A 22,632-nucleotide genomic window follows, 5' to 3' on the forward strand; every position below is an offset into this window, starting at 1 on the left:
CTGATTTAAAATCCCATCAGCAGTCCTTGAGATATATATTAGTATCCCCCCTTTAAACAGAACAAAAGGATCTATTTCTAAAGCCATGCTTTTTGTTTTTCTTTAAAATCATATGGATAAATAATAGATACATTCTCACTGTAAAATGTGTGTGTATGTTAGTCGCTGTCATGTCTGACTCTTTGTGACCCCATGGACTGTCACCCTCCTGGTGCCTCTGTCCATGGGATTCTCCAGGCAAGAATACCAGAGTGGGTTGTCATTTCTTTCTCCAGGGGATTTTCCCAACCCAAGGACTGAACCTGGGTCTCCTGCATTGCAAGCGGATTATTTGACATCTGAGCCACCAGGGCAAATTAAGAGTTCCCTCTCACCCCCAAAGAAATATAGCACCCTCAGACAACCCCCCAAGGCTCCAGACCATCTTGTATTCATTGGGAAATATTTGTACACACTCTATTTTCTGTTTGTGTGTTTAGATGAATGTGAACATTCATCTATTTCTGTGGCCTTTTCTTTCCAACTAGGAGAGAGAGAACTTCAAATCAGTTCATATGGCTGTCTTATCTTATTTTCTTCTCCCTCACCCATATCTTAATTCCAGTGGATCTTTGGTATTCCAGAGTTTGCAGATTTAGGATATTTAAAAATTTTTTTTTCATGTGTTGATAGACTTCAAAATTAGTTTCGGCGCCATTTTTGTTTTGTAAGTAATGATGCAATAAATACATTCTGGGGCATGCATAGCATTGGATAAAAAGTTGTGCACCTTTAAAATATGTGAAAGTTAACTGACAAATTGCACCCCAAAAAGACCATACTAATTTTAAAATTTCACTGAGCAGCTTTCAGTAGAAGTAAAAGCTCTCTGCAGTTTAGGATTACTGTATTTTTTTTTTTTAAGAAAAACATTATGGTGGTTGAACAATGCTGTCTTATTGCTTTGATTTACTTTTCTCTGAGTAATAGTGGCTAATTGCATTTCTCTTCTTGTGAACTGATATCTCATTCTTCTAGTCACTTGCTAATTTTCCCATTAAATTGCATTTGAAAACTAATATTTTTATGTATTTATGGCAAGTGTGTTCTCTCAGTCTGTTGTCTTCTTATATAGTATCTTCAGAGGCATAAAATTATATTTTTATATATTCAAATATGCCAATCTTTTCTTTTTGGCTTCTAGTTCATACATTTTCTTTGGAAGATTTGATCCACCCCAAGATGTAATCTATATATGTATCTTTCTACCTTTCTATCATTTATCTTTTACATACATATACACAATGTATGGGCTTTCCTGGTGGCTCAGTGGGAAAGAACTCGTCTGCCAAGCAGGAGACACAGGTTCCATCTCTGGGTCAGCAAGATCCCTTGGAGAAGGAAATGCCAACCCACTCCAGTATTCTTGCGTGGAGCATCCTATGGACAGAGGAACATGGTGGGCTGCAGTCCACAGGGTCACAAAGGGTTGGACACGACTTAACAACTAAACAACAAAGTGATGACATGCGTGTGCATATACACACCCCTTTTCTATCTTCAGTAACTTTCGTAGCTATGACTAAAGACTTCAACATGCAAATTTAATATCTCCCTCCTAAGTTGAAAATATGCTATTGTCTTCTACCCTTCTCCCTCCTGAGAGTGAAATTTAAATCCGGTGAACGAACAGGCCCATCATAACCTCCATCACCTCATTTCTTCCTGCTCAGTCTGCAACCACTCTCAAAAGGAAAGGGTTTCATTTTGTATCTCGAAGGCCCGGACTCTCGTAACCCTGGGCCTCTGCACATGCTGCCTGCTACTCTGTAGGATGCCAGGCTGCCGTGTTCTCACTGTTCCTCCCCAGTTAAAAACCAGGAAGAATAGCTTGGTCCTTCCTTAACAGGCGAGATAAAGAAAGAAAGGAAGGGGGAAGTGAAGGAATAAGAACACTTGCTAATCATTTATGGTTTGGCAGGGAATCTTGCTAAAATTCTTATGCGTTACGAGGGGTCAAACAAGAGCCGGAGATACAGCAAGGGGAAAGACTGGGCTGAGCTTTTCTGAACTGACCTCTCGTATCTTCAGAGTCTTTTATTGCCTAGGAAAGGGGTTTTTGAAATCCCCTCACTCTATGCTGGCAGATCTTTCCAGAGGCAAATGAGGACTCACCCAAGGCAATGGAAAGAGCTCTTCACAGTTGAAAGGAGGTGTTGGATGCTACTCCCTGTCTGAAATCCCCCCACACTGTCCACAATCTCCAGGTTACACTGACTACTTTATTGTCATTGCAGCTACTTCCTTCTTGACCCTCAGCATCCTGTCTCTCATCACCTCCTAACACCCTCGGCCTGACCGGGGTCCCCTGGGAAGTTCCCTGCATTCATTTTTCTGCTTCCCCTCCTCGATTATATGATCATGCCATTCCCTCTGCAGGGAAGTAATTCTGAATCCACTTGTAGGTGGACACACTTGTTCATATTGACTATTCAAGAGTCAGGTCACATATCACCTCTCACAGAAGTTATCCATGTCCTCCCTGAACCTAGGCTTCCCTCTCCCCATCCAAGCCCTACCCTGGAGCCTTGTGTGTGTTCAGTTGCTTCAGTCATGTCTGACTCTTTGTGACCCCATGATTGTAGCCTGCCAGACTCCTCCATCATAGGATTCTCCAGGCAAGAATACTGGAGTGAACTGCCATGCCCTTCACCAAGGGATCTTCCCAACTCAGAGACTGAACCCGAATCTCTTACATCTCCTGCATTAGCAGGCGAATTCTTTACCACTAATCCACCTGGGAAGCATGGGAGCCTTACTCTACTCATTCCTACACTTAAACTTTAGCCTTGCTCTCCACCCTTAACCCTCCTGCCTAAGCTCAGTTGCTAAGTCATGTCCAACTCTTTGCAACCCATTGATTGTAGCCTGCCAGGCTCCTCTATCCTTGGGATTTCCCGGGCAAGAATACTGGGGCGGGTTGCCATTTCCTTCTCCAGGGGATCGTCCCTACCCAGGGATCAAGCCCACATCTCCTGCATTGGCAGGTGAATTCTTTACCACTGAGCTGCCAGGGAAGCCCACTGTTAACCCTAAACTTACTCTTATCCATCTATCCATAAGCCTATACCTAGTCTCACCCTGCCTACCAGAACTAAATTTCACCTCACTTCACCCTATTTACCTTTAGCACTGAATGCACCCCTCACCCTACAATGTGAAAGGAGAGTGGGTAGATGAGTTGATATATGGAGGATGTATATATGTTATATATGTTTGCATATGTGGATGAATGAATACACAGAAGGATGCATGCATGAATATGTGGATAACTGAATGTGTGAATGCATGGATGGATGGAGAGATGAGAGCACAAATGATGAATGGATGAATGCATGTGTGTAGTGTTATGTATGTATCTATTGGTGTGTGTGTGTGTGTGTATGTGTGTGCGTGTATACATGTGTGATCTCAGTCGTGTCTGACTCTGTGACTCCATGGACTTCAGCCCACCAGGCTCCTATGTCCATGGGATTCTCCAGGCAAGAATACTGGAGTGGGCTGCCATTTTCTTCTCCAGGGGATCTTCCCAATCCAGGGATCAAACCCACCTACCTTGTGTCTCCTGCATTAACCGCCAGATTCTTTACCACTGAACCACCTATTTAGAAATAGGGTCTTTGCAAATATAATTAAGAATATTGAGATCAGATTATCCTGGATTTAGGGTATGTCCTAAATCCAATCACAGGTGTTCTTATAAGAGAAAGAGGAATATTTAAGACACACAGACACAGGGACGAGTGACGTTTCCTGAAGCCAAGGCATGCCTGAAGCCATCAAGATCTGGGAGATACAAGGAAGCATTCTATCCTTGGTCCTTCAGAGGGAGTGTGGACCTGCTTTAGTCTTGCTTTTGGACTTCAGGTCTTTAAAACTTTTAGAGGATGAATTTGTATTGTTTTAACCTACACAGTTTGTGGTCATTTTTCTGGCAGCCCTAGAGAAAAAATACTGGTACCCAGAAGAGAGAAGTCTCATTCATCTAGAGACAAGAAAAGTTTATTTTCTCTCATCTGGGTTTCAACTTACTAATGAGGGCTTGTCCTAAATAGAGCCAGCAGTAGGGGTTTTTCCTTTAGTGTGTGATCCATACCTCGTTACTTTAAGAGACCAAAGAAGGGGCAGAAGTTTCTGTATAAAACATAGTGATTTGATGTTTTTGTATACTGCAAAATGATCACCATAATAAGTCCAGTTGATGTCACCATCAGAAATTGTTACAAGATTATTGACTATATTTTCTATGTGTACATTGCATCTCCATGACTTATTTATTTTGTAACTAGGAGTTTACATCTCTTAATCCACCTTACCTACTTTGCCCAGCCTTTTATGTGTCTTCCCTCTGGTACCACCCCTTGGTTCTCTGAATCCCTGATTGCTTCTGTTTAGGTAAGTTTGTTCATTTATTTTTTAGATCCCACACATAACTGAAATATAGAGTAAAAAACATGTACTGTCCCTTTTATGTTTCAAAAGCACCTGCTAATTTGAGATGTGAAAAGGATATAGACTCACCATGACTTTCCCTGACCTGGAGCCCCTCTCCTCAACACTCTAAAATGTTATCGTTTTGTTCCCCAAGACTGGAAGATCCATTATTGAAGTTCCCAAGAGCAGGCTGATTTTATAGATGGTCTGCCTACTCTGTACTTTCTTAGACAATCAAAATCTGGATTATTATAATAGAAAAAATATCAGTACACTGCTGTTATTTTTCAGTCCCTAAGCCATGTCTGATTCTTTGCAACCCTATGGAATACAGCAATCCAGTCTCTTCTGATCTCCACTGTGTGCCGGAGTTGGCTCAAATTCATGTCAAGTTAAGTCTGTGATGCGATCTAGCCATGTACATAAGATACAGTTATTCTTCTCAAGTGTTCTCCTTTTCTTGACTAAAGTATTCTGGTTGCCACTCCTGGTAATGGATATGTATTTTTACCTCTCTCTTTCATCATGGCTATGAGGAAGCAGTGTAACCACTCTTGCCCTCCAAAGCCTCATCTTCAGTGAAAAGATAAATAACCGTATTGACGTCTGTCTTCATGCTCTGTCTTCCAGCTCTGAACATCCTCACCTCACCTCTCTTAAATTTTTGTTTATGTGAAAGAAGTTATTTCTCTTTCCAGATGTTATCTTTGTGGCCAAAAAAAACACCAAAAAACAAAAAAACAAATAAAATTCCACTTCAAACCTACCATTATTATTGCCATTATTTATCATGATAATTACTCAGGTGGTTACAGGGGTTGGGGTGGAGATCACACGAGAAAGGTCCTATTTTTCACACCTGGTGCAGCAAGCAGTAGTTAAACTATTACTGAGTTGATGATTCCCTAGAATATATTTCACTTGCATTATTAATAATACTCATCACCTTCCTCAGCCTCTCTCCTGCCATTGCCCCAGTGTTTGCTACTAGCTGGGGATCAATGAGCCACAGACCATGAGAAGAAAATAAGGGTAAACGTTTGTCATAGCTAGCTGTGATAAAAAACATAGTTGAGTTTACAGAAGAGTGGGTTTGGCACATGAAGGCAAGGTAGTCATCAGAGCTTTTCTACAAATATCCCATCCCTTCCCTTCTGAGCTTGAAAAATAACTGTGAGTGGGACTTCCCTCACGGCTCAGTGCTGAAGACTCCATGCTTCCAATGCAGGGGACGCGGGTTCGATCCCTGTGGGAACTATGATCCCCCATGCCACTGGCACAACCAAAAAAAAACCAAAAAATTAATTAAAAAAACTAACTATAAGTTTAAAAAAATATATGTTGATGGAAGCACAGTATAAATGGGAGTCCAAGACTCTCTTGACCAGTGAGTTTGGACAGAAGTTTGGGGCAGCATCTCCAGGCTAGAGTATATGATTGTCCAGGTAGATGCCTCAGATCTTTGTCCTTCTTTGGTGCCTGGCGCTGACCCAGTCAGTGGCTCCTCGGTCCGTTCAGATTTATAGGGAGGACAACATTACCGCAGGAAGGAATCTCCATGGTGCAGGATGACATCTTTGCTGTCCAGATGTGGGGCTGTTTCTTCCTTCAGCATGACCCAGCTTATCTAAGGTCCTGGACAGAGCTCAACAAAAGGAGGGGAGAAGAGAGAAAATACACTTTTCCAGTTTAAACTCCTTTTGTGACTATGAATCCATGGGCAAACCAATTTGTATAGCCTTGGCACCTTTATAGCTAACATGTAGATAGCAAGCTCCAATTCTCTGCAAACTTAAGATAAAGTAGTAAACGTTAAACAATTTTAAGCAACATGCAAACTTTAAATGGTTAGGCTGCCCTTGGACCTTAACTATCTAATGATTTTCTAAATATTCTTTTACCATGTATATTAGATTGTCATCTCTCTCCTACCTATTTTCTTTTCAATTATAAAATGTTTCTGATGAAATAAAAAAGATAAGTCATAACTGATAAACACAGACAGCACTGAAGTATTAGTGGAAAAATTACATTTCAGCTTTCCTTAAAGAGTAGCAGTTAGCAAAAGTCATTACCTTCTCCCCACCCCTCAACAGATAGAATCTAAACATTCAGAAAATGCTATTTTTATTTTTAGTGCTTATCAAAGTAATCTTTGTACATCATTTAATGAGTCAAATAGGGGGTCTCTGACTCCCCTCCTGTCCATCTCCAAATCCAGCTTCTCAGAGCCAAGCACTTGCATCTCATCTACATATTTATGTCTTTATATACTTTAAAATGATATCCTTATGATGCGCTTTTAATTTCCCCTTTTAAGTATTATTCATTGACTTCCTTCTATGGAAAACGTCTTGCTAGAGGTTCAGGTATTTTTCTGCAGAGACTGGGAACCCAGGGGAGTAGGTCAAGTCACAGGTTCAATTGTGCTGTGTTGCGCTCAGATTCTAAGTTGTATCTGACTCTCTAGAGGCCCAATGGACTGTCGCCTGCCAGGCTACAGTCTGACAGGATTTCCCAGGCAAGAATACTGGAGTATGTTGCCATTTCCTCCTCCAGGAAATCTTCCTGCCCCAGGGATCGAACCCACGTCTTCTGCATCTCCTACATTGGCAAGTGGGTTCTTCACCACTGAGTCACCTGGGAAGCCCATGAGTTTAATAAAGCATCCGAAAGCCAGGTTAGTTCTGTGCTGGGCAGAGGGGGACAAAGTGAAACAAGCCTCTGATGGGATCCCCCTTTCAAATGCAAGGGCCCAGCTCTGTTGGAGGATAGGACAGCATTACTGAGAGGAGGTATGATAGATAAAGGCTTCTTCCTTCAGGTAGCAGGCACAGATGAACCTGAAGAAGAAAGAAGTGGCAAAGCTGTCTTTGGGAGATACTGAAGCTCCTCCTCTAGGCTTTCCTGTAGTTCAGCTGGTAAAGAATCGCCTGCAATGGGGGAGACCCTGGTTCTATACCTGAGTCAGGAAGATCCTCTGGAGAAGGGATAGGCTACCCACTCCAGCATTCTTGGACTTCCCAGTGGCTCAGCTGGTAAAAAAAAAAAAAAAAAAAAAAATCCGCTTGCAATGCAGGAGACCTGGGTTCGATTGCTAGGCTGGGAAGATCTCCTGGAGAAGGGAGCAGCTACCCACTCCAGTATTCTGGCCTGGAGAATTCCATGGACTGTATGTTCCAAGGGATTGCAGAGAGTCAAACATGACCGAGTGAATTTCAGTCACTAAGCTTCTCTGCCCACCCTGTGTTTTTCCTTTCTCCATCTTCTTAGTAAGCCACAAGAGGGAAATAGCTGATTCTGGCTTCTGAGCTCACAAGAGGGAAGTAGCTGATTGCTAGATACAGGATATAGTTTGGCTAGGTCACAAAGACTGAGACCCCTCCAGATGGTCATGATAAAGAATGTCCTCCGCTATCCTGTATTTCCGTCTTCTTAGGTGACTTTGTCTTGATAAGAAAGAGGTAAAATATCCACTATCTCTGTTAGAAGATCTGTTTTAAGAGACTGATGGCGCTGCTGACAGATCTCTTTTGCTGAAATTCCTCAGTTTTGTTCCCAACCCTCTTGTGCATGACTGAAGCAAAGCAGAAACATCCAGGGGCTGTTGCATGCTGAGGTCCAAGGTACCCTAGAAGATGGGAAGATACGAGAGGCAGAAAGAAGGAGGAAGATAAAGTTAGAGAAGAGAAACTGTCTACAGGTGCCAAATCCATTTCTCACATCCCATTTCATATGTACAATCCACCTATAAAGTGGACGGAGCAAATACAATAACCCCCAAGGTGCAGGTGAAGAAACAGTCTAAGGAACTCTCCAGAAGACACTTTGGGAATAGTGCAAGGTGCAGCAGCTTAGAAGCACAACCAGCTCTCTGTTCATGTTCCAACTAGCTCAGTTTCTAGATAAGGCAATGAATGTCAAACAACCCTATCAATATGTAAGATTTAAGTATTGTTATGATTACACTGGCCTTAGACCTTAGTTATCTGGGATCCTGGGCACACTGCCTAATTTCCCTAATTTCTCCACATCTCCACTTCTTCAAGTATGTGTGAGAGGCAGTAAGAACTGCTTCAAGGTTTTTGATGAGTGTTTGAGGCAATGCATTGTTTACATGAGCCTGCATTGTCAAAATATTTTGTGCATATTAACTTATGTGCAGCATGTTTGTGAAGTAGATTCGACAATGACCACCCTCTCCATCCTACAGGTGGGTAGAGCGGTCCTCCTGGGAGACTGAGTGATGTGCCAATGCTAGCAAGTCTATTTGGTAGGGGAGTTGAGGTTGGGCTCTGGCCAGAGTGATGTAGGTTTCTGACCTCATAGCTTCTATGCTGAGCTGTCTCATATTTCTAGAACATGTCTGGGGGCTGCATAGGGCTGCATATTCTCAATAAACTCTGGTGTCTTTGAGAAATTCCCAGGATTACACAGAAGATGCTAAAAATCTCCAATCAATTAATCTCCTGCATTTCTCCCTACTCTTGTATTCACTTTCCTCCTTGAGCAGTCTGGATTATTTCAGGAATATGTTTGCCAATACCATTTAGCCCCTTACCTTCCATTTTTCACAATCATCTGAGTGAAACCCAAACCTCAGAAGATCTCAGTGACCCATCATCTTTATTCAAGAAGAAAGTACTGTTGGACATGGTCCAACAAAGAAGAATGCATTAATGATCAACTTCAAAAGCAGACTCACCAGTGCCAGGCCAACCCCCCTGGGTTTCAGGAGCCCATCAGGATTCTGTTTTCGCAACAAATATGTCAGACTCTAACCACTTCTCTCTGTAATACACAGCAGAGGACAAAACCTCCTGCTTCTCAGATAAAATTGGGAGAATAAGACGAGATCCCTCTCAACGTCACATGAATACTGGGCCTTCAGCTCACCTACATCCTGTCCTTCTGTTCTGGTAACTTCAAGGGGACACCCTCTTTCATGGAGGATTATTTCTATCCCCATGTTCTGAGAGCCTTCCCTGCTCTCATACATTTTGAGAGCTCAGTTATTCCTTGTCTCTCTCCAGTACATTTTGCTAAATTTTTGACAATACTCAATCATTCAATCATGACCTTCCCATATTTAGAGAGCAAAATGTATTGCCCCCAACCTCCTTTTAATCACTTCTCCTTTTCACTGACATCTTGTGAACAGAGACTGCTACCCCCGAAATCCCTAAGCATCATATTTCCTTCGTAACTATTCACATTCTGCTCACATCTGTCCTTCAAGACACTCCTCCTCAGGCCATGGGATGTTCCGTCCTCTTCATGGTCTTCCTCAGCCTTCCAGGGTCCATGGTTTCTGGCGTTCCTCCTCCACGGATGAGTGTCTTGTTCTCTGTCACTGTTGTCATTTAATGTTGTAGTTCCTTCATCTGCAACCCCATATGTTTATTCTGTACTTCCCTCCTAAACCAAATAAATTCAACCTCTGGCTCCAGGAGTCATTTCTGGACTGGTGACTCCCAACCTGATGGATAAAGACAAGTCTCTTCCTCTGAGTTGCAGACCCATGTATCTAGCTACCTATGCATTACCTCCACTCTGAATGCTGAAAGTTCTATTAAACTCAAAATGTTTGAGACCAAATTCTTGACCTCTGCCGTGCCCCATCTTAATAAGCAGTGCTAAGTTATTTCAGTTGTGTCCGATTCTTTGCGACCCCAGGGACTGTAGCCTGCCAGTCTCCTCTGTCCACAGGATTCTCCAGGCAAGAATACTGGAGTGGATTGCCAAGGCCTCATTCAGGGGATCTTCCAAACCCAGGGATCAAAATTTAGTCTTTTATGTCTCCTGCATCAGCAGGCAGGTTCTTTACCACTAGCGCCACCTGGGAAGCCCCTTAATAAGTGGCATCAGCATTAGTAAGCAATGTGGCTTGGTCCCTTGGGCGTCAATAGGCCCTCTTGTATAGTCTCATCCTCCTTAGTCAGGCCACAGCTGACATAAGGTAGTTTTACCCTCTGCAGGTCTTTCTACTCTTTTCACTTAAACTAAGATCCACCACAGTCTTGTTTACTCATGATGTCATCATCTCTCATCCAGACACTTTAACGATCTCTGATTCCAAACCCATCTATGCCACTTTCAAACATTCTCTGAAGCTTCTATAATCTTACAGAAAACAAATCTGGATTTGTTTCTCCCATATTAAAACCTCCCAGTAAATTCTCACATCTCTGTGGATAGTGACCAAAGTCCACCATCTGGTCCCCAGGCCAGGTACAGTCCTACAGCATATTGTCTTCCCATCTCACTTCACAGCATCCCTGGCCTCATTGGCAGACAATACCCAGGCTATTTGTTACAGTTGCCCTTTGCTGTGAAATAAACCATTCCACACTTAGGTGAGCCAGCAGCAACTGTTTTGTTAAACCAGAAATTCTATGGGTGGAAAGTTCAGGAAGAGCCCAGTGAAGATGATTGAGACCAGTGGCTGGGGCTCAGAAGGCTGGAGGACCCCCTTCCACGATGTCATCTTCATCACTAGCCTGGGGTCTGGGCTGGGGTGGCTGAGGACAGGCTGCCAGAAGGCACAACCCTTGCATATTCTAGCTTTGGGAGCCCCAAAGCATCACTTCCATCAATTCTCTTCCCCTAGGTTATCACAAAAGTCTACTCATTTTCAAAGGACATAAACCCCACCCTTTGATGAAGGTAGATCCGATGATTCGTGGATCACATTTTAAAGCTGCCGCACTCTTCCCTTCCATTCCCCAAGGGCACCATCAAAGCTCCCTCCAGACCTGTGATAGGCTCTGCTCGTTCCTTCCCCACAGCCAGATTGATCCTCCCCATCCTAAGGATGCTGGTTTCTTCTTGGCTTTTTCCAGGAGTCTCCCCCTAAGACTCCAAGCCTGATCTCCTGCCCACACCTGCTTCTACCACGCCTGTCTTTGAAAGCTCAACACTACTGTTCTCCTAGCCTCAAGTTATTGATGGACATCCCCCACTAGATAGTGAGCTCCTCAAAGATAGAGCCCTTGAGAATCGAGGGAAGAAACAAAACCAGGAGGGGAGGCAGCCTGGATGCAGTCTCCCCACAGTGGGTTACAGAGCTCTTTGCATAGCATTTTGCTTCCTCTCTGTCGAAAGGGAGAGCATTCTGGCTTGTGAGGCAGGAAAGGTCTGTCTTTAGAGAGCTGCTTTAGTAGGTCCTCCAGGAGAGGTAGAGGAGAAGAACTTTTGTGCTCTGTTTTCCTAACCACCCTAAATGAATGAACAAAACACTTTACAGCCCTCCCTGGTGGCCTCTGGCCCCTGCACATGGCAGAACATGAACGTATGATCTTGGCACTTGCCCGAGACCACTCAGGTGCAGGCAGGAGGGCACGGGTCGGGAAGCAGCAACAAGAAGCAAAAGTTGCAGTGACACCTGGATATTCGCCTCTTTTGAGCCTTGGGGGCAGCTGGATACTCTCCAGAAAGGGAACACCTGGGTCCCCCACGGGCTGGAGGGTTGCCACACATCTTTGTTTCCTGCTGAAATGTTGGACAGAACCGTCAACTGCAAGATCACTCAGATCCCACATCCGAGGTGGGGTACAGCGAGGGTGCGATGGGAGTGGGTTCTGAATGAGTCACGCCACCATTCTGCACCATGCATTACAGATTCTCCCACTTCTCAGGAAGCTGATTTTCTTCTCTGAGGCCACTGTTATCACACAGGGGAAGTCCAAACCCCCCACCTCAGTAGGTGGGATTGGATGATTTGCGTAGTGAAGTGTTCAGACAACAAAGGGCTCTGAACCAGGAGATAAGCAAAAATGATATATTTTTTTCCTTTACCTTGATTCAATTATTTACCAAGTCCAAAACACAATGTTGGGAAAAGACAGGTAGGAGGCTCAGCTTAAATTTTACATATACAGTATCAATTCCCTAGCAACTCAGTCTTGTTTTGTTTTCACTTTCTAATTTCCTTTCTTTGCATTTTCTTTACGTTCCCTGTAGGAAACCTAGCTATATTATACCCAGCTACAGAAATCAATGTCATAATTGTCAATTATGAAAATGTAATAATAATAATGATTCCTTCCATTTCAGACCATTTTGTAAACCACTTGGAGACATGTAGCAGGATTAGACAAGACCCTCATAAGCTCCACAGGATGCAGCACTAAGACCCTGAGCATAGAAAGACTAAGCTGTGGTCTATTTTACTAGAAAGTAACTCAGACAAGGGCTTCCTGGGTGACTCACTGGTAAAGAATCTGCCTGCAAAGCTGGAGATGTGGGTTTGATCCCTGGGTTGGGAAGATCCTCTGGAGAAAGGCATGGCAACACACTCCAGGACTTTTGCATGGGAAATTCCATGGACTGAAAAGACTGGGGGGCTACAGTCCATAGTGTCTCAAAAGAGTCAGACATGATTTAGCAACTAAAATGGCAACAAGGATAACCTCAGACAATTTAATTAAAAGCATTATTGTGAACTTATATATCCGGGCTGCCTTTCCTGAAAGAAAGGGTAACCTGTCAGTACTTTGAAATGAATTAAACGCATCTTCTTTGAAAGCATACTTTTTATGGACGAAGGTAAAAGCAAGCATCATATTTCCTGTATTTATATCCTGTTCCAATCCCCTCCCTCCAGCCAGGGATTTGGAGCTATACTTTTCTTTTGGAAATACATCCACTGTCCCTTTAAATAATAATAAAAACTTTCTCTCCATTTTTTCAATTTAATCTCCAGCCTCAGAAAGACTAGATCTTTGTCCCCAATCAGTGTATATTCCTCTCTGTGTAAGAATCACAGATGTTGATAGAAATAGCCATGGGGTGTGCTAAGAACCCATTTCATGTGTCAGAAGAGTTGGGTCTCTGCAAGATGAAATGTCAAAGGAAGGCAGAAATCTGTATGTGAAATGACCTTAAGAAAACCCCGACCTCGCCAAAGATGACCTTTTTCCAGCAAGAAACATTAAAACCGCAACCATATTCATGTTTCAGTTTCAAAAACAATATGTCTCTCTCTTCTACTCTTCTCGGACTTGGCATCCTACATATCTTAAATAAAGATATACCCAGGTCTTATTTCTACTCGGCAGCACAGAGTTGATTTATTTCTGTCTGAACACACCCGTAGAATAAAGCTGCTCTTTTTAATTCCTCAGGAGGCCCATCGGAGGTCCATTTTATTGCTATTTTAGCTGAATGTTTTACTACTGTATCTGCATTTAATATTTCCAGTGTGGCCTCATTTTTGGAATTTTTCCCCCCAAATCCCACCAGACATCCTTGTTTTAAGTAAAATCCATGTCTCATCAATGTGTTAATCAAACTGAAAATTCTGAGGTCCTTAAAATGCAGCTAAGGAAAAGTGCCCACATCTGATCGCATTTGAATCTCCACGTGCTGAAGTACAAACTGACAGATCAGGGGCAGAAATTTCTTTTGTAGCAACGACAGGAGGAGCAATTCTGGCTCAAAAGCTACACTGAGAGCAAGCTTTCAAAGGGGACTTGCTTTATTCTAGCTTGTGATTTAGTTGTTTGTTTACTTTTCATCTATCTGCTTTTGAATGCCTTGTCTTGCAAGTTAAATCCATCTTTTTTTTTTGGATCAGCACTAATTCCATGGAACAGGGAGAGACTTCTTCCTCAATACCTAACTGCCAAGGCAAAACATAGGATTTCAAAGCACCTGTCATCGTCAGAAAGGGAAAATGGCTTTAGGGTCCTCCATGCTGAGGACACACGTACATGTGTGTCTCCAGCTCCTGGTATCTAAGGTGATGGGACACGAATGCTCCCCACCCTCAACATGAATAGAAAATCACTAGAATTAGAATCCTGTCCAAACCAGGGCACTAACTAGAACCTATCCTGGGTTTAGGTTAGGGGCAAATACAGCTGGAAGCAATGTGTAATGGGGTATGTTGGAATGATGCCATCACTGTTTCTGAACTGGATGACATCGGTCTATTCACACCTCACCTTTAAGTTACAACAACAGGGTCCAAGTCATGCATCTGTTGTGAGGATCAAATGGGATGATGTGAGAGAAATCGCCGGGGTAATGCACAGGGGAGGGTTAGCGTGAGAGATTAAGGTCAGGGGGGCATGAAAGACCCAGCAGAAAGGGTCCTGGCTGCCGTATAACTTCCACTGTTCTGTAACAGAAGATGGTAAGAAGACAGTGGGCTGGCAAGACTGAGCAGGCATCCTGGCTCTGGAGTGTCTGGGAACTGTGTGGCCGTTGGGTCATCACCAGAGAGGGGTGTTGGCTCTTTTTCAAGATCAAGTTAGAAAACATTCCAGGGAAGAATTCCGACTGGTTTAGTTTCTGTCATGTGACCAATTTGTATTAAACTATTTGGAGAACTTCACTGGAACACTGATTTGAAAGGATCAGTGTTTCTCAAAGGATGTCCTTATTCTGAGTTGACAAAACAAAGCATATCCACTTCAATTCATGCTTTTTTGGTATTTTTAAAAATTTATTTATTTTTAATGATGGATAATTATTTTATAATATTGTGGTGGTTTCTGCCATACATCAACATAAATCAGCCATAGGTATATACATGTCCCCACTCTCTTGAACCTCCCTCTTAACATTCACCCCATCTTTATCTTGATACCCGTAATATTTAAGCAACCTGCCCAAATGCCTCCAAGAAGATTTCATGCTTCTTCACAAGTCAAGCAAACTATTCTGACCATATTCCAAGCAGTTGACTATGCTTCTCTCTGTTGAGATTTTTATCTGGTGACAGTGTTTTCCACTCTTTCCTAAGAGCCTAGTCCACAAATGAGTCAGGGTTACATGTGGGCTTACCTTCCTTGGTTACTAGGTTGCCAGAGCTTTCCATTTGTATCCTGCTTTTGGAGCTTGCAATGTGATTTGGTATCCACTATCTCATTTGATGTTTGGGCCATAGGTAAGCACAGTGGAGATGCAGGTAAGAATCACAGCTCATGGTTCATTGACTTACTTAAAACAAGAAGCTTCACAAAGCTTCTAAAGAGTAGAATCAGGACTGGAACTCGGGCCATTGATCTCAAAATCAAATTTTCTTTTAAAGACTTTGCCATGCATGTATTCACCCTTTGCCCCCTAGTTTGAAAGCATGACTTCGTTGCTGATTAAACACAGTCTATGATTTAAAGGGTTTGCTGAATTGCTGAATAGGGCAAAGAATCTTCCTACCATGCAGAAGGATCTGGGTTCAATTCCTGGGTTGGGAAGATCCCCTGGAGAAGGGAATGGCAACCCACTCAAGTATTCTTGCCTGGAGAATTCCATGGACAGAGAAGTCTGGTGGGCTGCAGTTCACAGGGTCGAGAAGGTTGGACACAACTGACCGGCTAACATTTTCACTGTATTGCTGAGACCAATGCCGTCTCTAGATGACCTCCATCCTCAAGAGTTTTGCTTAAGGCCCTCAAGTATGCTTGCAAAAGGCAGTCTCATGAATGCTCAACAGACTTTTATAACTGAACACTCACTCTTTAATTCAGAATCTGGACATTTTGTAGGTACTCAGAGAACGTACCATCAGACCATCATGTTTCTGTGTTCCTGTCAAAAGCCTGCCCAAGATTTATGGAAGATTCTTTAAGGAATGTGCTGTGTGTCCATAACTACTACCTTGAACATGCTCCTTCTAGCCAACTCAGTTTTGGAAACCCACATATTCTGGTCTTTGCCAGAGCTTCCTAACTTTGACAAGGTTTAAATTTTATATCATCAGGTTAAATCTAACACTACCAAGAGATAATTGTAAGCATTCACCATCTGTATGTTCAATAAGTGTTTACCAAGAAATTGTGTATATAACTGCATTCTACATAATAATTTTGTATAATTTTGAAATGTAATAATAAAATAATTTTGAAATATCTTACTACAATTGTCTCAATTCTTCAATTTCCCTGTAATCCTATCATTTTTGCTTTATATATTAAAAAATATGTTAACTATTAAAATCAAGTCATATTATTTGTATCTTCTTGATTAATTGCCACCTACTGTGTGTGTGTGCTAACTGGCTTCAGTTGTGTCTGTCTGTGACCCCATGGACCATACCCCTTCAGGTTCCTCTGTTCATGGGATTCTCTAAGCAAGAATACTGGAGTGGGTTGCCATGCCCTCCTCCAGGGGATCTTCCCGACCCAGGGATTGAACCTGCGTCTCTTACATTTCATGCATTGGCAGGGGGATTCTTTACCACTAGCCCCACTTGTGAAGTCTTTTCCCCCTATTGTCATTATACAAAAACTACCACTATATATAATACTCATTCCTGTCTTAAATTTTATTTTTGTGATTTCAATATGGTTAGTATTTGCCTGTTATATATTTTGCTATCTGTCTATGTTGTCATACGTTAGGTATAACTTTGTAAACAACATATATGTAATTTTTCAAGTCTTACCTTAATAATGCTTTACTGATTTTAATCCTTTTATATTTATTGTGATCATTCATAGCATTTCTTTGATGCCTTTAATAATAAAGCCATTTTTAGGACTCTTTATTCAGTTTTCTCAAATTTATTTTCTAGGGATTTAATTGTAGAATTTGGCTGCTTAATTCTTTTTTTTTTTGTATTGGTTTGAAATTTATATATGTAACTTTATTTTTGATAGTTACATCTGAAAGTTTTGCCTTGTATGCTAAATAAAGTTTAAAGCTAATAAGTATCTTAAAACTCTTTCAAAAAGAAATATAAGAATCTCAGATATTTTGCCTTATAAAATGTATTTCTATCTACCTGAAGAATATTTTTTAAGCTTACTTTAGAGTAGGATGCTGATCATAATTTTCTCTGGTAGCTTTGAGCTATCAGAAAATAACATTACTTTGATTTTTAATGACAGTTTTTGTAGCTGTTCAATTCTTGGTTGAAAGTTGCAGTCACTCAAAACAAAAAAATGTTGCCCTACTGTCTAATTTCCATTATTTCCATTGAGAAGTCAGCTCTCAGCTGGTTGATCTTTTACTTTCCGCTTTTAGAATTCTATTTGATGTTCTGCATTTTTGCAATGAGTCTAGTGCAAAGTTCTTCAGTTTAACATTGTTTGATATACACTGCATTTTATCATATTATTATTTCTATTCTATAACTGCTTTCAATATTTTTCATTTTCATGCCTCTTTTTTAAATATTCTGAGAATCTCTTCTGATTTATCATTGTGATTCCAAATTGTCTGTTAATTTGTGTCCTAGTCAGTGCTTAACCCACTTTAGGGTTTTGAAATTACATAATTTTATTTATAAATAGATTAATGTTTATTTTTTTCAATCCTACATAGACATATTTGATTGAATTTTATCCTTTTCTAAGTTTGTTTTATTTTCTTAAACATTTCACAGACACTTATTTTACATCATAACTCTGTATACATGTATATTGGAGGTACGTGTGATCTCCAGAGAAGATTTTCATTTGCTTTTTCTGAGCGTCAGAGGATGTTACAGACTGGGACTATTTTTGTCTTATAAGCTTCCTGGTTCAAAGTATAGCCCACAAGTTGAGCTCCTCCATCATACTAGAGTCTAGACTCTAGACTTAGACTCATCAAAGAAGACTTGCTAAATATTCAAGTTCCATGTTCAAATCATGCTCAGTCATCTTTTTTGTACAGTTGTTTGTTTTCAGGTGTCTCTTATATTCTATCAAACCCAGAAAAGCATTGCAATTACATTTATTTGTGTTTCTGTTATTAATTTCTAGCTAACCCAAGATCTGGTAGTATTTCAGCCATGACATTCTTCTGATCATCAACTTGCTATACTACCAGAAACACATTTGTTGGAATTATGTTTGAAGAATATTGTCTGCTCAATCATTCAAAGTTCCTGGCCCTCCAAATAATGATTATAAAAATAGTAGTAATAACAACAATTGTATACTGAGAATTTACAAGGCATCAGAGACCTTGCTAAACATAAACGGTGCTCTGAACATGATGAGGAAGCTGTATTTCTGAGAGTAAAAGGAAATAGCAAATAATGTTTGCCATAAACCTACTTTATAGAGGATTTGGGCTGAAAGGAGTCTGCCATAATATTCTGCACATTTAATACTATGATATATCTAAGTTTCAAAATGTAAAATTATATAAAAACTTTTTACGGAGAAATACGTTTATAATTCACAGCTTAAAATATATTTTTGCTACCCCTTGGGCTTAATTTAAACTATATCTTTGTGACCCCATGGACTATACATCCATGGAATTCTCCAGGCCAGAATACTGAAGTGGGTAGCTGTTCCCTTCTCCAGGGGATCTTCCCAATGCAAGGATCAAACCCAGGTCTCCTGCATTGCAGGCGGAGTCTTTACCAACTGAGATACCTGGAAAGCCTGAGAATACTGAAGTGGGCAGCCTATCCCTTCTCCCCTGAATCTTCCTGACCCAGGAATCCAACCAGGGTCTCCTGCACTGCGGGTGCATTCTTTACCAACTGAGTTAGCGGAGAAGTCCTAAAATATATTAATTTAGCCCAACAGACTGGCCTTAACCCTCTTTGTCAACAAGGAAAGTTGCATGACTGATTGTACTTGCACTTTACCTGGAACAGCAGAAAGCGCTGCAACAAATTGGGAAGACAACTGAGTCACTCTAGGCTGGAATGTCATTCACATTTCCCCCTCTAGTCATCACATTCTAGCTGCACATATATTTAATTGTGTATTCACTGTATTATTTTTTATCACAACAATTTTAAAATGAATAAATCATTTAAGATATGAAAATTGAACAAAATAGGTACACGGTTGCTTTATAGAAAGGGCTTAAGTTGCGCAGATCTTGTTTTCAGAACACATACAAGATTCTAACAGGTCAAATATCCATATCATGTACTACTTCTAGCTTTCTTTATGGAGGGTGAATTCTCTTGCAGTATTAGACAACAACAACAAAAGCTTAATGACAGCAAGTGCAATCTAGTTAACAGAATCCTTAAAAAACATTTCTCTCCAATTTGTTCTTCACTCAACACAATCCTTTCTGGATCCATTGATTTCTATACATTGTGGGATTGAGAAAACAGAAACACTGAAGCTCTGTGCCTTGCCAGCACTTCAAGACTGGCTGGTGCATTAGCCAGGGTTCTCCAGAGAATAGAACCAATTTATTATAAAGAACTGACTCATGTGTGATTATGGGAGCTAAGTCCCTGCAAGCTGGAGACCCAGGAAAGCTGATGATTTAGTTCTGAGAATCAGAAGCCAGTGGTGTAAGTGCCAGTTGATGGCAGAATAAGGCTGGTATTCCTCCAGAACAATCAGGTAGAGAAAGCAAATCTCCTCCTTCCTCCATGTTCTACCCCAGCCTTTGACATCGACATAATGCCCAACTACGTTGTCTACATACATAGGGAAGGCTATCTGCTTTACTCAGACTACCAATCTCAATGTTAATCTCTTGTGGAAGCACCCTCACAAACAGACCCAGAAATAATATTTAATTGGGACACTCTGTGTTCCCTTTTAGTTGACACACAAAAAAATTAACCATCACAGCAAGCAAGTAGGAGAGATGGGAAGTGAGAACTCAGTATGCTATTGAAAGGAATACTGGTCATTGCTTCTGTCCTAACTCTCCAGGAGAGAGAGAGAGAGAAAGAGAAAGAAAGAAAGAAGGAAAGAGAGAAGGAAAGAAAGGCGTGGGGAGGGAGGAAAGAAGAGAGGGTTGAGGAAGGAAGAGAGAAGAAGGAAGGATTAAAAAGAGAGAAAGAGGAGGGAAGTGAAGAGAAGGCCTTTCATCTGCTTTCTTCTTGATACTGCTTCTCTATATTTATATCCCATTTAGAGAAATCCTCTATTGCCCATTCTTCTTGAAATTGAATATTTCCTAACAGACATTCTACTTAACATTTCTGTGCATCAGTATCTCATCTCTAAAATGGAAATAGCTTCATGAAGTGTTTTGAGAAATAAATAACATAATATTTTAAATGCTGTATACTATTCATCATAGAGTGCGTTCATTTTTATTATTTTATTTTACCCAGCTTTATTGAGACATAATTGACATATTCAGTTCATTTCAGTTCAATCGTTCAGTTGTGTCTGACTCTTTGCGACCCCATGAACTGCAGCACGTCAGGCCTCCCTGTCCATCACCAACTCCCGGAGTCCACCCAAACCCATGTCCATCGAGTCAGTGATGCCATCCAGCCATCTCATTCTCTGTCGTCCCCTTCTCCTTCTGCCTTCAATCTTTCCCAGCATCAGGGTCTTTTCAAATGAGTCAGGTGGCCAAAGTATTGGAGTTTCAGCTTTAACATCAGTCCTTCCAGTGAACACCCAGGACTGATCTCCTTTAGGATGGACTGGTTGAAAATGATATATATCATTGTATACATTTAAGGTGCACAATATGTTGATTCAATACATATTGCAAAATGATTACTACCATAACATTAGTTGATACTTCTATCACATCACATAATTACTCTTTCTTTTTTGTGGTGAGAACATTTAAGATATATACTCTTAGCAACTTTAAAGTATATGCATGCATGCTAAGTTGCAAAGTCTGACCCTTTGTGACCCAAGGACTGTAGCCTGCCAGGCTCCTCTGCCCATGGGATTCTCCAGGCAAGAATACTGGAGTGGGTTGCCATTTCCTTCTCCAGGGGATCTTCCCAACACAGGATCAAACCCACGTCCCTCACATCTCTTGCATTGGCAAAAAGGTTCTTAACCACTAGTGCTACCTGAGAAGCCTATATAAGGCAGTATTATTAACCATAATCATGATGATGTACACTATATCTCTTCTCAGAACTTATTTGTCTTGTAAATGGAAGTTTGTACTCTGACTGTCTCTCTATTTCCCTTACCTGCTGGTAACTACCATCCTGATCTGTTTACATGAATTTGACAGTTCTGGAGTTCACACATAAATGATGTTACACAATATTTGCCTTTTTCTATCTGACTTATTTCACTTAGCATAGTGAAAAAAGCTTCTACACAGAAAAACAAGCAATCAATAAAGTGAAAAGACAGCCCAAGGAATGGGGGGAAATATTTGCAAATTATGTCCCTGATGTGAAGTTGTGAAGTTGCTCAGTCATGTCCAGCTGTTTGTGATCCCATGGACTGTATAGCCTGCCAGGCTTCTCAGTCCATGACATTTTCGAGGCAAGTGTACTGGAGTGGGTTGCCATTTCCTTCTCCAAGGGATCTTCCCGACGCAGGGATCAAACCAGGGTCTCCTGTATTGCAAGCAGACACCTTACTGTCAGACACCTTTCCTGTCAGGGAAGCCCTGACAAGGGGATTAATATTCAAAATATGTAAAGAATTAATGCAACTCAATAGCAAAGAAATGAATCTATCTTGTTAAAAAGGGGCAGAAGCTCAACAGGCACTCCTGCAGAGAAGACACACAGATGGCCAACAAGTACATGAAAAGGTGTCCAACATCACAGCATCACAGGAAAATGCAAATTAACACCACAGTGGATATTCCCTCACACTTAGAAAGGTTATAATCAAAAAGGGGGATTCCCCCATGGCTCAGCAATAAAGAATACACCTGTAATCCAGGAGATGCAGGAGATGTGGGTTCAGTCCCTGAGTTGAGAAGGTCCTCTGGAGGAGGGCATGGCAACCCACTCTAGGATTCTTGCCTGGAAAATCCAATGAATGGAGGAGCCTGTTGGGGTACAGTCCATAAGGTTGCAAAGAGTTGTACATGACTGTAGTGTCTGAGCATGCATAATAAAGAAGCCAAGAGATAAGTCCTGGTGAGAATCTGGAGAAAGTAAACCATTGTATGCTACTGGTGGGATTATATATTGGTGCAGTCACTATTAAAAACAGCATAGAGATACCTCAAAAATCTAAAAGTAGAACTACTGTGTGAACCAGCAATTCCACTCCTGGGTATATATCCCAAGGAAATTAAATAAGTATCACAAAGAGTATCAGTATCTGAATTCCCATGTTTGTTGCAGCATTATTTGCAATAGCCAAGACAGAAGAACAACTTGGCTGCCTTTCCCTGGATGAGTGGATAAAGATGTGGTGTATACATGCATATGCAATAGAATATTATTCGGCCATGAAAAAGAAGATAATCCTGTCATTGTAGCAACATGGAATGACCTTGAGGGCAATAGGTTCTGATTCTATGAATATACACTACTCTTTCTGAAACTTTCTCTATTACTTTCCT

This window comes from Odocoileus virginianus, chromosome 16 (genome assembly GCF_023699985.2).
Source record: "Odocoileus virginianus isolate 20LAN1187 ecotype Illinois chromosome 16, Ovbor_1.2, whole genome shotgun sequence".
Taxonomy (NCBI): domain Eukaryota; kingdom Metazoa; phylum Chordata; class Mammalia; order Artiodactyla; family Cervidae; genus Odocoileus; species Odocoileus virginianus.